We start from the raw sequence: 13,157 nt of genomic DNA, 5'->3' as shown, positions 1-13,157 counted from the left end.
AGATCAATGGAAAGAAATAAAGGATCCAACCCTCAATTATATGGTCAATTAATTTACAGCAAAGGAGCCAAGAATACACAATGGGGAATAGACAGTCTGTTCAATAAATGGTGTTGGGAAAATTGGACAGCTACATGCTAAAGAATGAAACTGGCCCACTTTTTTACACTATATTCAAAGAAAAACTCACAATGGATTAAAAACTTAAATGTAAGACCTGAAGCCATAAAAATTCCAGAAAAAAACGTAGTGTGCCCTTTGACACTGGTCTTAGCAATATTTTTTTGGATCGGTCTCCTCACACAGGGAAAACAAAAGCAAAAATAAACAAATGGGACCACATCAAACTAAAAAGTTTTTGCACAGCAAAGGAAACCATCAACAAAATGGAAAGGCAGCCTATGGCATGGAAGACGATATTTTAAATGATATATCTGCTAAGGGGTTAATATCCAAAATATGTTAATAACTCACACAACTCAATATCAAAAAAACAATCCATTTAGAACATGGACAGAGGACCTGTTTAGGCATTTTTCCAAGGAAGATATACAAATGGCCAAAAGGCACATGAAAAGATGCTTAGCATCACTAATCATCAGGGAAATGCAAATCAAAACCACAGTTAGATACCGCCTCATACTTGTCAGAATGGCTATCAAAAAGAGAACAAATAACAGGTGTTGATGAGGATGTGGAGAAAAGGGAACCCTGTGTACTGTTGGTGAGGATGTAAGTTGGTGCAGCCACTATGGAAAACGGTATGGAAATTCCTCAAAAAATTAAAAATAGAACTGCCATATGATCTACCATTTCTCTCCTGGATATTTATCCAAAGAAAATGTAAACACTAATTTGATACAACTTTGATATACATGCCTGTGTTCAGTTTCCTGTAATTTTATAAGGTGTGGTAGGCAGTATGGTGCAATAGAAGGATTAAGGCCCTGGAATTCCTTGCTTGGAATCCTAACTTCACCTCTGTTGTGAGACCTTGGGCAAATTTTGATCCTCTTTGGTCCTGTTTCCTCATCTGTCAATGAAGATTATTGTGATTATTGTTATTCTATAGAATTGTTTAGGGTATTCAGTTAGATCATGTGTTTGGCAAGTGTTCTGGCATGCAAATTCTGTGAGGACTGGGCTTTTTTTATCTCCTCTGGTCACCATTTTTTAGATCATTGAGACCAGTATCTGACATACAGCAGAAGTCAGTAAATATTTTGATGACTGAATGATTATTAGTTTTCTTTTTTTAAATTTTTCACAGTTCATATTTCACAATCAAGGAAGCTTAGTGTTTTAAATTCTTTTAAAAATTAATTTGTTTATTTTTTTATTGAAGTATGGTTGATTTACAGTGTTGCAGTAGTTTCAGGTGTTTAGCAAAGTGATTCAGTTATACATAAATATATGTATTCCTTTTCAGATTCTTCTCCCTTACAAGTTATTAAAAAATACTGAGTATAGTTCCTGTGCTATGTGATAGGTCCTTGTTGGTTATCTATTTTATATATAGTAGTGTGCATATATTAATCCCAAACTCCTAATTTATTCCTCCCCACCCTTTCCCCTTTGGTAACCATAAATTTGTTTTCTATGTCTGTGGGCCTATTTCTGTTTTGTATATGAGTTCATTTGTATCATTTTTTTAGATTCCACTTATAAGCAATATCATATATTTGTCTTTGACTTCACTTAATATAATAGGTCCATCCATGTTGCTGCAAATGGCATTATTTCATTCTTTTTTATGGCTGAGTAATGTTCCATTGTGTACATGTATCATATCTTCTTTATCTATTCATCTGTCGATGGACATTTAGGTTGAAGGAAGGTTAATTTTGATGTGAATCCCTCCTTACCCTCTCCCTTGCCACACAGCCATCAGAGTGCTCTTTCTTAACAGTAAATAAAATGTCATTCTTGTGCTTGAAAGATTCCTTACCATGGCTCAAGGCTCTCCCTGTCCTTTGTGACTCCACCCCAGCTCCTACCAATCTCTCCCATCTCAGGAAAGGACCCTGTCCTGAAACCACTTGCTCAGTTATCTTTGCTTCTTTCCATTCCTTCATTCCTCAATCCATCACCTGCTTCTGTCATTTCTCCCTCTGAAATGGATCATTAATGTGTCCAGTTCTCTTCATCTCCACTACACCTAGTTACTCTCACTTCTTATGGAGACTGGCAGCCTAGGTGATGGACGATAACCTCTCACCTCCTAACTGGTTTCTCTGTTTCCATTCTTGATTTCCATATAATCTACTTTGCACACACAACAGCCAGAAAGAGGGAGAGAGAAACAGAGAGAGAACGAGAGAGCACTGTTAAAAACATAGTATCTCTCATTGGTTTAACCACCTCCATTAGATTTCCATTGCCCTCAAACGAAGTCTAAACTCCTTGCCATGGTCTCCAAGAGCTCACCCGATTGGATCTTCATCTAATTATGCTGCCTGCTTGGTTACCATGTTGCTACCATATTGGGCTCTCTTTCTGTAACTTTAGCATGGCAAGCACTTCCCCATTGCAGGGTTTTTGTGCTTGACATTCATTTTGCATGGATATCTTGCCGCCAGTTTGGATCGACTTTTTCCTATCATTGGGTTCTTAGTTCAAGAATCATCTGTCAACTAAAAGAAAAATGCACATTGTAAGAGTTGTGACTTTCAGTTTTACTCAGGGAATTTAATGAGGACTGTAGCCTAGGAAACAGCCTCTCAAGTAGGTCGAGGGAACTGCTCTGCAGAGGTAGGGGAGAAGCCAGTACATATATGATTTGGGGCTAAGAAATATGTGTAGTGAAGCATACATCTCAGTAAAAGGTTACTGTTAGTCACAAGACACAGATAATGATTTTAGTGCTTTTCTGTGTATGGGAAAATGTAAGAATCTGGGTTCATTAAAATTCTTCCTGAAATATACATCTAACTTTCTGAGGGGCCTGTGTTTGCAAAGCACAGAGTGCCTCAGTCTGTTTTACATCCCAAATTCCTTTCAGGGTGTATTGTAAGTCAGCAACTGCAGTGGCTAATGACTTAATCCTTGTAGAATTAAATGGTGAGCAACATTCTGTTTTATATTCTCATCTCCTTCCTTGATTACCTAATCTAAATAAAATCACTCTTTCTATTCACTCTGTGATGTAGCAGAGTTATCTCATTCATTTGTTAATATTGAGTAGCTTGTTGTTTGGCGTCACCACTAGAATGTAAGTTCCCTATAATCAGAAGCCTTACCTGTCTTGCTTACCGTAAAATACCTAGTACCAATAATAATGCTTTCCCTGTAATAGATGCTCAATAAATATTGGGTTGGCCAGAAAGTTCTTTCCAGATTTTCCATAAGATATTATGGAACAAACTTTTTGGCCAGCCCAGTATTTGGTAAATAAATAAAACTTTGCATAACAGTGTTCCCATGTATGATTGGGGGTGATTATGGATGGAGGATATCAATACTGAATATAGTTACCAGCAAAGGGTAGAGCTTGAGGTTAACTTTTAGGAACGGGTAGTGTTCAGACTCATGGAAAAGAGGAGAGGATATTCTACACGAGCAAGTTCACAGTCAGGAGAGAGTGTTCTGTTTGTCATTCGTAAATGTCATTCAATGATAGGGGCATCTTGAATAATAAATGATTCATGAAAAAGTCTAGCCTTTCTAGAATGATTTAATTCATTCCTGTATTTAGTGTAGGTATTCTCTAGAGAAAATTCTAGGCACTTATGTTAATTGTAAAAGATCCACATTTTTTACCCTTATCTGGTTGTCCTAATTCTTATATTTCAAGGCAAGTGCCTAAAAAGATGATCTTCCCTTGGGGTTAACTGAGGCCATAAATTTATTTGTTGTCAGATAAAATATATACCCCTAGAATTATGTTTTTATTATTTTTATATGAACACATTTTTTTCAGAGACTGTAATTTATGTATTTCTTAAGTAAAACTTATTTTAAGAAATCACCTTAATCTTTCAGATTCAGATTGTTTATTAACTATATTATATCACTAATGATTATTCTAGTCTTTCTCAACCAATGAAATTATTTGTTAAATTTTAATGAATTAAGCAACAGTATCCTGGTTGCTTAGCAAAGTGTACTTGCATAATTGGGATCATTTTCCTAATCATTTAAAATTAATCATCCCAGGTTTCAAACTATGCTTTAAAAGTAGAAATAAAGCACAAATTATGGTTTCTTCAATTGATTTCTATTAGATATATGAAGTCCACATAGTTGGGGAAACAAATTTCTATTTTACAAATTTATTTTTAAAAATTTACATCATTTTATCATGAGATCACTGCAGTCAATTTCTTTTTCTTTTAACCCTTCATTAATGCCTTACTATGATTATTTGTATGTCTGAATTTAGCACTTCATTAAGATTATATTCTTCCTCTGCTATATGGTACTTTTCCTTACCATTTCATACCAGAAGTTCTCAGCATTCTATTCACTATTCCTATCTTCCCATATGCCAGACAAGCAAGGTAATTGCCAGTGACACCTTATAAATCAATAAGCAGTGATATGCTTCTAGACCTCATGATTATCTTCTTTCAGTAACAAAACACTCTTCCCACAAGACAGTGATAAACATGTTTGCCTAGGAAATTTGTTTCTCTGACTCTTACCACATGACAAGTGTTTTTTAAAGCATAGTGTAATTTAAATTATAAAATTAATGCGATTACTTTCATTTAGATGTATCTTTTCTTTCACAACATGAAATATGGAGTAACGAAGAGTAAAGATTGTTACAACTAGCTTTTAATGACTTAAAAAATCCACAAGGTACTGGAACGATCAGATTAGTTCACTGAAAATTTCTAAAGGCAACGCCAATTCTCAAAGCTTTAATGAATAATTGGCTATAATGAAAGATGGTTATAATGAAAGATGGAATGTGACACCATTCATTCATTCAACAAAAAATTAAAGTGCCTCCTCTGTTCCAGGTGTTTATTTTTGCTGTTTTCTCTCGTGCTGGTTTTTTTTTTTACTACTCCCTTGGCTAACACTGGTTGGCTTCCAATGACATCTGTTTAGAAGCCCTCCAAATACTGGCTCTCTCCTGAGGCATATGTGTGAGTTCTCTGGAGGGGCCTGGGGTTATCCCACTACCCTTGGAATGACAGACCAGCTCTAGCTCAGTCTTTTCCAACTACTGTCAGCTCTTTCCACTGGCATTTATCCCACTACTTTTTGCTGCTTGGATGTGTTTGCACAAGGGCCAACCTTCTTGGGTGGTGCACTGGTAAGATTTCAAGCCTGATCACTCTCTCTGGTCATACTTGACCCATGGGAGACTGTGGCGTCTTTGTCGGGGCAAAGGTGGGTATGCAGAATGCTCCTCAGCTCTTCCTGACTTCCTTTTTCTCTGATCAACCAGATACATGAGCCAAAAGTCTGCTTCCAGCTGGAATGTGTCATTCTCTCCAGCAGGCCTCTCCATTTATGATAGTGATGCACGTGGGGCCCTCCTCATTTAGCTGGAGTGCAGTTGGTGGGCAGAAGCACCCTCTTTCCAGTTGCTTAGGCAGCCAGGAGAAAGCCATGGTGTTCTCCACAAGGTCAGAGTCTAGGAACTTCAGTGATAATCTGCTTTCACTTCCTCTAGTTTTCTGCTTATGTGGAGTTGGGGGAGTGGGCATGCCTGAAATTTTACAAACCAGTTTTTGTTTTCAGGTGACCAACAGGTAAAGTCCCATTCATATTTATTGTATTATGCATATGTACAAATAAATCATGCATATATATACATAAATATATGAAATTTGGAAATACTTGGAGACCATTGGTCTTTTAGTATGTAAACTATGTTAGTCCACTGTACTTATTACTATGTGAACTTCACTAAGTTATTCAGCCTCAACTAGCTCCAAATTACTTCTTGGTGAAGATAGGACAGATCACAAATTCTGCCGTGCAGTATTAATCTATGTGATGTGACTGGTATCGAGTTCATGACAAATAAATCTTTTTTTTTCTATTTTTTTTTTTTTTTTTTACGGTACGCGGGCCTCTCACTGTTGTGGCCTCTCCCGCTGCGGAGCACAGGCTCCGGACGCGCAGGCTCAGCGGCCATGGCTCACGGGCCCAGCCGCTCCGCGGCATGTGGGATCTTCCCGGACCGGGGCACGATCCTGCGTCCCCTGCATCGGTAGGCGGACTCTCAACCACTGTGCCACCAGGGAAGCCCAATAAATCATTTTTAAATCATGAAAAACATGAATTTCTCTCTCTCTTTCTCTAGATATCCTATTGTATGACATCTAGAAAGGAAAAACTATTTAAAGTAATTGTTTATAGCAACAAAGCCAAAGTAAAGAATTTGACTCCGGGTATGGAATATCTGTTCCACGTGAAGACAGTTAGAGGCAAAGATTACAGCATATCTGTAATGAAAAAAGTGGCTACAAGTAAGGAAATGTCATAAATAAAATTTTTGCTTTATAGTTTTGTAAGAACTGGAAGTATTTTGGCCCAACATAATTAAAGCTATTTTTAAACATAAAGCTTGATAATTAAGGAATAATGATGATCATAATATGATTAAGAGAACTCTCAAGATATATGTGAACTTAAAAAAGTCTTTGTCTAAATGTATTGGAGACTACATGTTTTTTTTTCTAATCTGAAGCAAACATGTATATATATGTATGTACATACATATGTATGTCACATATATAGAATATATGTATACATATACACACATTATATATACCATGTCATAATGATATAAATGCAATTCATTTTCTATTGAGGTGGGGGTTTCATAAGCAGAGAACTTCTATTTTTTCTTCCCTGATGGTTGTAAATTCATTGTAGATCAGTTTCATAATGTTTTGGAGTGGGGTGGAGTAATAGTATTTGTCACCAACAAGTCTTGTGAAAGTTTTTGATGTTTACAGGATCCCCTCTCGGTGGAAAGCAAATGATAATGCAAGAAACAATATTACTTCACCTGATGAATGGATTAAAAATGCAGGGATATAGGCATGCTGAAAACTTTGATGTAGCTGAAAGAACCACATTTGAAAATGCCCTTACTTCTGCCCCTCACACCCTCTCTTAACTTATTCTGTTTCATCTTCAACCAACATCTAGCTATCTGCTAGGTGGTAGCTAATGAACCTATAACTGTATCATATAAGGATACTTCTGGTTACAAGTGCTCAGGAGGCACAATTCTAAAAGAATGACTATTGGAAGTGACTCATGATTGATTAAGGAAAGATATTTGGGAACTAGGGAGGATGTTAATGTGTCACTTAAAATAAAACTCTTGTATATATAATAGCCTATTTCTCTATTTGCAGAGCTGAACATGTAAGACATTATATTGTACATGAATAAATTCAATGATTATTATGTAGATGTTTAAATTATACTATTTATGTTTGATTTATTTTTACATATATGTGTGCAGTTTTTATTTATATGTATTTACATATTTATACATATTTACATATTTTATTTACCTTTTCAATAGAACCATCCAGGATATGTGGCTTAATGTTGAAAGCTGTGAATACTTCTTCTGCAAATTTAATGTGGAATCCAACAGAGACCAACTTCACTCATTACAAGATTTATATATCAAACAGAACATTTGCTAAAGAATATCTTATTTGGGAAATGATGACTGAGCACACAGTTACAGACCTGACTCCTGGTAGAATATATAACATCACAGTACATAGAATGAGCGGCAATATTGAAGGATCTGGCACATTTATCAGAGTTGTTGCAGGTATACAAATTCTTTTTGATATTTAAAAAAATTTACATTTGTATTGCATATTATACTGTTCAAGATAAAATTTCAATGCATTTTTTGAAATTTGAAATTTTACAGTCTATAGGATATTTCAGAGGGTAAAAATACTCATTTTACTGGGATATTCTGAGGATTTTTGAGATAATATATGTAAGATGTAAATTGGATAACATAGTATCTGGCACATAGTCAGTGCTCAATAAATGTAGCTAATACTATACATAGTTTCACATCAGATGAGAGGTTCAGCTAATGAAATTAGGTAGTTGATTTGGGGATCATCCGTTCTCCTAAAACCTTGTTCTTTGTCTTTGATATTCTACTATGTGCTATACACATGAAAAAGCATAGTCTTAGGGTGTGTGGAGAGTAATAAAGGATACAAGCATGGAAATACATATAGTGTAAGTCAAAATAATAGGTGAAGCAATGGAAGTGTTTAAGTCTTATTGTGGTTGCACAGAAAAGGGAATGATTAACTTCATAGAATGGATGGAAAAGGCTCTCTGGGGCTGCAAAAGGATAAGGAGTTTCCTAATCAGATTAGAGGGCATGTGGGGTGTGTGGAAAGGAGACTCACAGAGAGAGGGAACAATCTGTGCAAAATTGTGTAGGTGTAAATGATATGGTGGAACTTCAAGCAATTCAACATTGCAAGATTTTATTGTTTTTATATGAGAAGAGAACAAAATCCTATTCTGAATAACTTAAAGCATCACTTTTATATCTGAATGAAGTTGTGAAACCTATTAATATTTAAAATTTTTCAAAAGAGAACAAGATTGCAGTAATTACTAATGAGATTACTCTTAAATGATCTCTAAGGCTATGGATCTGACAGATAACCCAAAGCAGACATATGATGATAACTCAGTCTATAGACATTTGTTATGTGGGTGTCACACTGTATTAGTTTCTTATTGGTGTTGTAACAAAGTGCCACAAGTTTTGTGGCATAAAATAACACAAATTGATTGTGTCAGAGTTCTGTAGGTCATAAGTCTGATATGACATGGTTCCCATCAGGCTAAAATCAAGATATTGGGAGGGCTGTGTTCCTTTCTGTGGGCTCTTTGATCATTCAGGTCATTGCAGAATTCTGTTGCTTGTGGCTGTAGGACTGAGGTCACAATTTTCTTGCTGGCTGTCAGCTGAGATCTGATCCCCTTCTAGAGAATGTCTCATTCCTTGGCTTGTGATCTTCTTCCTCTATCTTCAAAGACAAGAAAGGGGGGTTGTCTTGCACTCATGATTCAACTCTTTTTCCTTTTTTCCCCATTACTTCAGACTCCTCTTTCTCTTCTAAGGGCCTTGTAATTAGATTGGATCCACCTGGATAATCTAGGTTGCTCTCCCTGTTTTAAGGTTCATAATCTTAATTCCATCTGCAAAGTCCCTTTTGCCGTGTAATGTAACATTTTCACAGGTTCCAGGGTTTAGAATGTGGGCATCTTGGGAGCCCATTATTCTATGTGTCTTACATACTATTGTTCTCCTAAATGTATATATTGTTCTCCTAATGTATCACATATATATACATATATATATATATATGTATATATATGATAATGCAAAGCAAGCAGAATTTAGAAATCATACACCAACTTTACTCCTGGATTTGACGCTTGCTAGCTGAGTACTATTGGGCAAGTTACCTAGTAAAAGAGTCGATGATCTCTGAGATTCCTTATGGCTCTTTTTTTTTTTTTTTTTTTTGCGGCACGCGGGCCTCTCACTGTTGTGGCCTCTCCCGTTCTGGAGCACAGGCTCCGGACGCGCAAGCTCCGCTCACGGGCCCAGCCGCTCTGCGGCGGCACATGGGATCCTCCCGGACCGGGGCACGAACCCGTGTCCCCTGCATCGGCAGGCGGACTCCCAACCACTGCGCCACCAGGGAAGCCCTCCTTATGGCTCTTAAACACTCTATTACACTTTATTTTTATATTATATATCAATATATAAGGCACATCTTTATTTCTTAAAAAGCATGTGCATTTAATGATGAATGTCTTTTTCTTCAGGATTTTGCAGTAGGTAAAGTATACAATCAAACACATTAAAACTGGACTCACTGTAAAAGTTTTAGTCTGTGGCAAGGTTTCTTAACCTCAGTACTATTGACATTTTGGGCTGGGTGATTCTGTCTTGTGGGGATTCGTACTTTTTAGGATGTTTAGCATCATCCCTGACCTCTACCTACTAGATACCAGTAGGATCCTCTTAATTGTGACAATCAAATTTTTTCTAGAAATCCCCAGAAGTTCAGAAATTGCCATAAGTTTGCAAAAATGACAACAGATGTATGGCAAGCACTGATCTGTATGGTTAGATAGAAAAATCAAATAGTCCACTGAGCAAAGGTTGAAAAAAGATACAATAAATAGGGCTTCCCTGGTGGCGCAGTGGTTAAGAGTCTGCCTGCCGATGCAGGGGACACGTGTTCGTGCCCCGGTCCGGGAAGATCCCACATGCCGCGGAGCGGCTGGGCCCGTGAGCCATGGCCGCTGAGCCTGCACGTCTGGAGCCTGTGCTCTGCAACGGGAGAGGCCACAACAGTGAGAGGCCTGTGTACAGCTAAAAAAAAAAAAAAAGGAAGAAAAAAAAGATACAATAAATAAAGTGTTTTGCTTATGCACAAGTCAAGGAGGCAGTGTGGTTAGTGTGAGTGACAGGATTTGCTCACTTAGATTTTGATCAGAGGAAAAGGTGAGCAAGGTAATGCCAGTATCAGGAAAGTTTCATGGAAGATATCGAATATCAATGGTCATTTTAATTAAAGAGGGCACTTTATGAAATAGCAGGAACTTGATGTTCTGCTTGGATTGTGTGGTTTAGGTGATGGTTTTGAGAGATTAGAGGTAGGTAATGGAGAGCTGTGATTTGGGAGGTGAGCTGATAAGAGGAAATGGGAAAGGGTGGTAATCTAGGTTTTCTGATGTACCTCTGGAGCAGAAAGAGGTTTTACTGCCCTACTTTTTATAAAGGAGAGAGTGGTGATCATGGAGCGATGCTGGGCAGAGCACTGAGTGGCTGTGAGGAGGGAGCTAAAGCTAAGAAATGAAATAGCAGTAATGCATGGTTTTACTAAGAGATGACCAGGGTTTATAGGGAAAGATAGCAGAATGAACAATAGCTGTAATTATAGCTTGCATTTACTAAGATTTTGCTATGTTCAAACCACTCTTCTAAGCACTTTACATATGTTAACTTATTTTATTCCCACAACAGTGTGTGGGATAGGAGGATTATTATCTTCAGGTTGATGAGGCCAAAGAGAAATAGAGAGGTTAAGAGTTTTGCCTAAATTCTTAATTTATGTGGCAAAGCTAGGATTTGAACCTAGTTATCCAGTTATAGGACCTGTGACCAGTGCCTTACTAAAAATTGATTTTTTTAGACACTTGTGGCACCTAATATGATGCTGACTTATTAGAGGTTGTTTATTTTACTATACCTAGCCCATTTCCAAAGTGTGAGGAAGCTACAGGAACTTGATAAATAAATGTTGCCTTGACATAGAACATATTTGGATGGAGTCCCCTAAAATTAAATTGATCGTCACTTCAACTAATAACCTTCGACTTTAAAGGAAAATTATAGATCATCCTATTAATGCTTGAATCCTTTCTCAAATGTTAATACATTTAGGATTTTTTGATGTGCTATTATTCATAAGCCACTTTGTGAAGGTTAGAGGGACACAAAGTTATCGAGGTGATTAAACCTTGAGCTCTGAAGCTATGGCTCCTGGGTTCAAATCCTGGCTCTACTATTTACCTATTTGCTTTGAGACCTTGGTGAAGTTACGTAAATGCTTTGCTCCTCAGTTTTCTCACTTTTAAATGACAGTAATCATAGTATCTCCTTATGATTTGTTACAGCTGTTACATAAAACAATGAGTGAAAAAGCTTAGTGCAGTGCATAGTGTATCATAAACTTGGTATGAGTTACTTCTTAATATTCTACATGTCTGGTATCTCCTTAGTCAAAACATATATTATGCCCAACCTGTGATAAATCATGAAAAGACTTAAATGTGATATTGAAAGCATATCATATACAGTGTTGGTACATATGAATTATAAATAAAAGTTAATAATAATGGTGATGGGACTTTTAAGTCTTCACATTTTATTTTAAAATATCTGTCCATTGTAGGCTTTGTTTCCTTGGTACTGTTCTGATAGGTTTGTTTGACTCTTTTGTGGGTATTCTGAAGTATGTAACGTTTTGGTCTCATTTTGTATACACTCTTTTAAGAATCAGAATCTACTGAGGAACTCTCTAAGAAGCTTGCTTTTCCATTTTGAATCTCTTCTTACTCTCTGTCTCAAAGGTTAATCCACCATAGTTTGTCTCAGAACTTTGTATGTGAGGTCCTTTTAACTCTTTTGAGCTCTTTTCCTGTATAGACATCATAGGATCATACTTCTGTTTTTTTTCTCAGTTTCTCGAAATGCAGTTGAAGTAAATTCACTGAAATGCCAAGGAGAAAAGTTGAGAGATGCTTTAGAGCTGCACTGTCCAGTAGACAGTGATTAGCAACATGTGACTGTTGAGGCTTGAAATAGGACTAGTCCAAATTCAGATGTGCTCTAAGTGCCAAAGACACATGGCATTTCAAAGACTTAGTATGAAAAAAAGTGATATTATTATCTCATTAATAATTTCATATTGATTATGTGTGAAATGATGTTTTTGATATGTTGTGTTAGATAAAATATATTATTAAAATTAATTTTACATTTTTTTTTACTTGTTTAATGTGGCTTACATTGTATTTTTATCAAACAGTGTTGCTTAAGTATGAATCACAAGACACATACTTAAGCCTATTTAAGGCTCTGAGCTACCCTGCAATAAATAACTTAGAAAAGGAATTATTTAACAAAATGGTTTGATCACAGGACATGTATTCAATTCTAGGGATTTAGGGTATGAAGGATTAATTTTTGGAAAATTCCGGTCTAAAAAAACTGACTAGGCCTAGAATTCCTCTTGCTAGCCCTAATTAAATTGAACATTATGTGATATTTTTTCTTTAAGAACTCAAAATCCACCTCATGATCTGATTTTTGTTAGTTAATAACAATTAGATTGAGAGTGATATTTTTGCTTCATATTTTCCTACCTTTTCAGAGATTAAATTCCATGGAGTGCAAATCATGTACTTATTATGGAATCTGTTTCAGTTAATTGAATCTTCCAGTTCATATTCAGGAAGCTACAGTCTTTCACAATGACTTAAGCATTACTTCATCTCTACTACCTTTTCCTGAGGGCAAGCCTCCCTCCTCTCTCTGCTCAGACTACCACAATATCCTACGAATTGGCCTTGTGCTGCCACTTTTGCTTCTGTCCAAT

The sequence above is a fragment of the Mesoplodon densirostris genome, chromosome 11, assembly GCF_025265405.1.
Source record: "Mesoplodon densirostris isolate mMesDen1 chromosome 11, mMesDen1 primary haplotype, whole genome shotgun sequence".
Lineage (NCBI taxonomy): Eukaryota > Metazoa > Chordata > Mammalia > Artiodactyla > Ziphiidae > Mesoplodon > Mesoplodon densirostris.
This window is presented reverse-complemented; position numbering follows the sequence as displayed.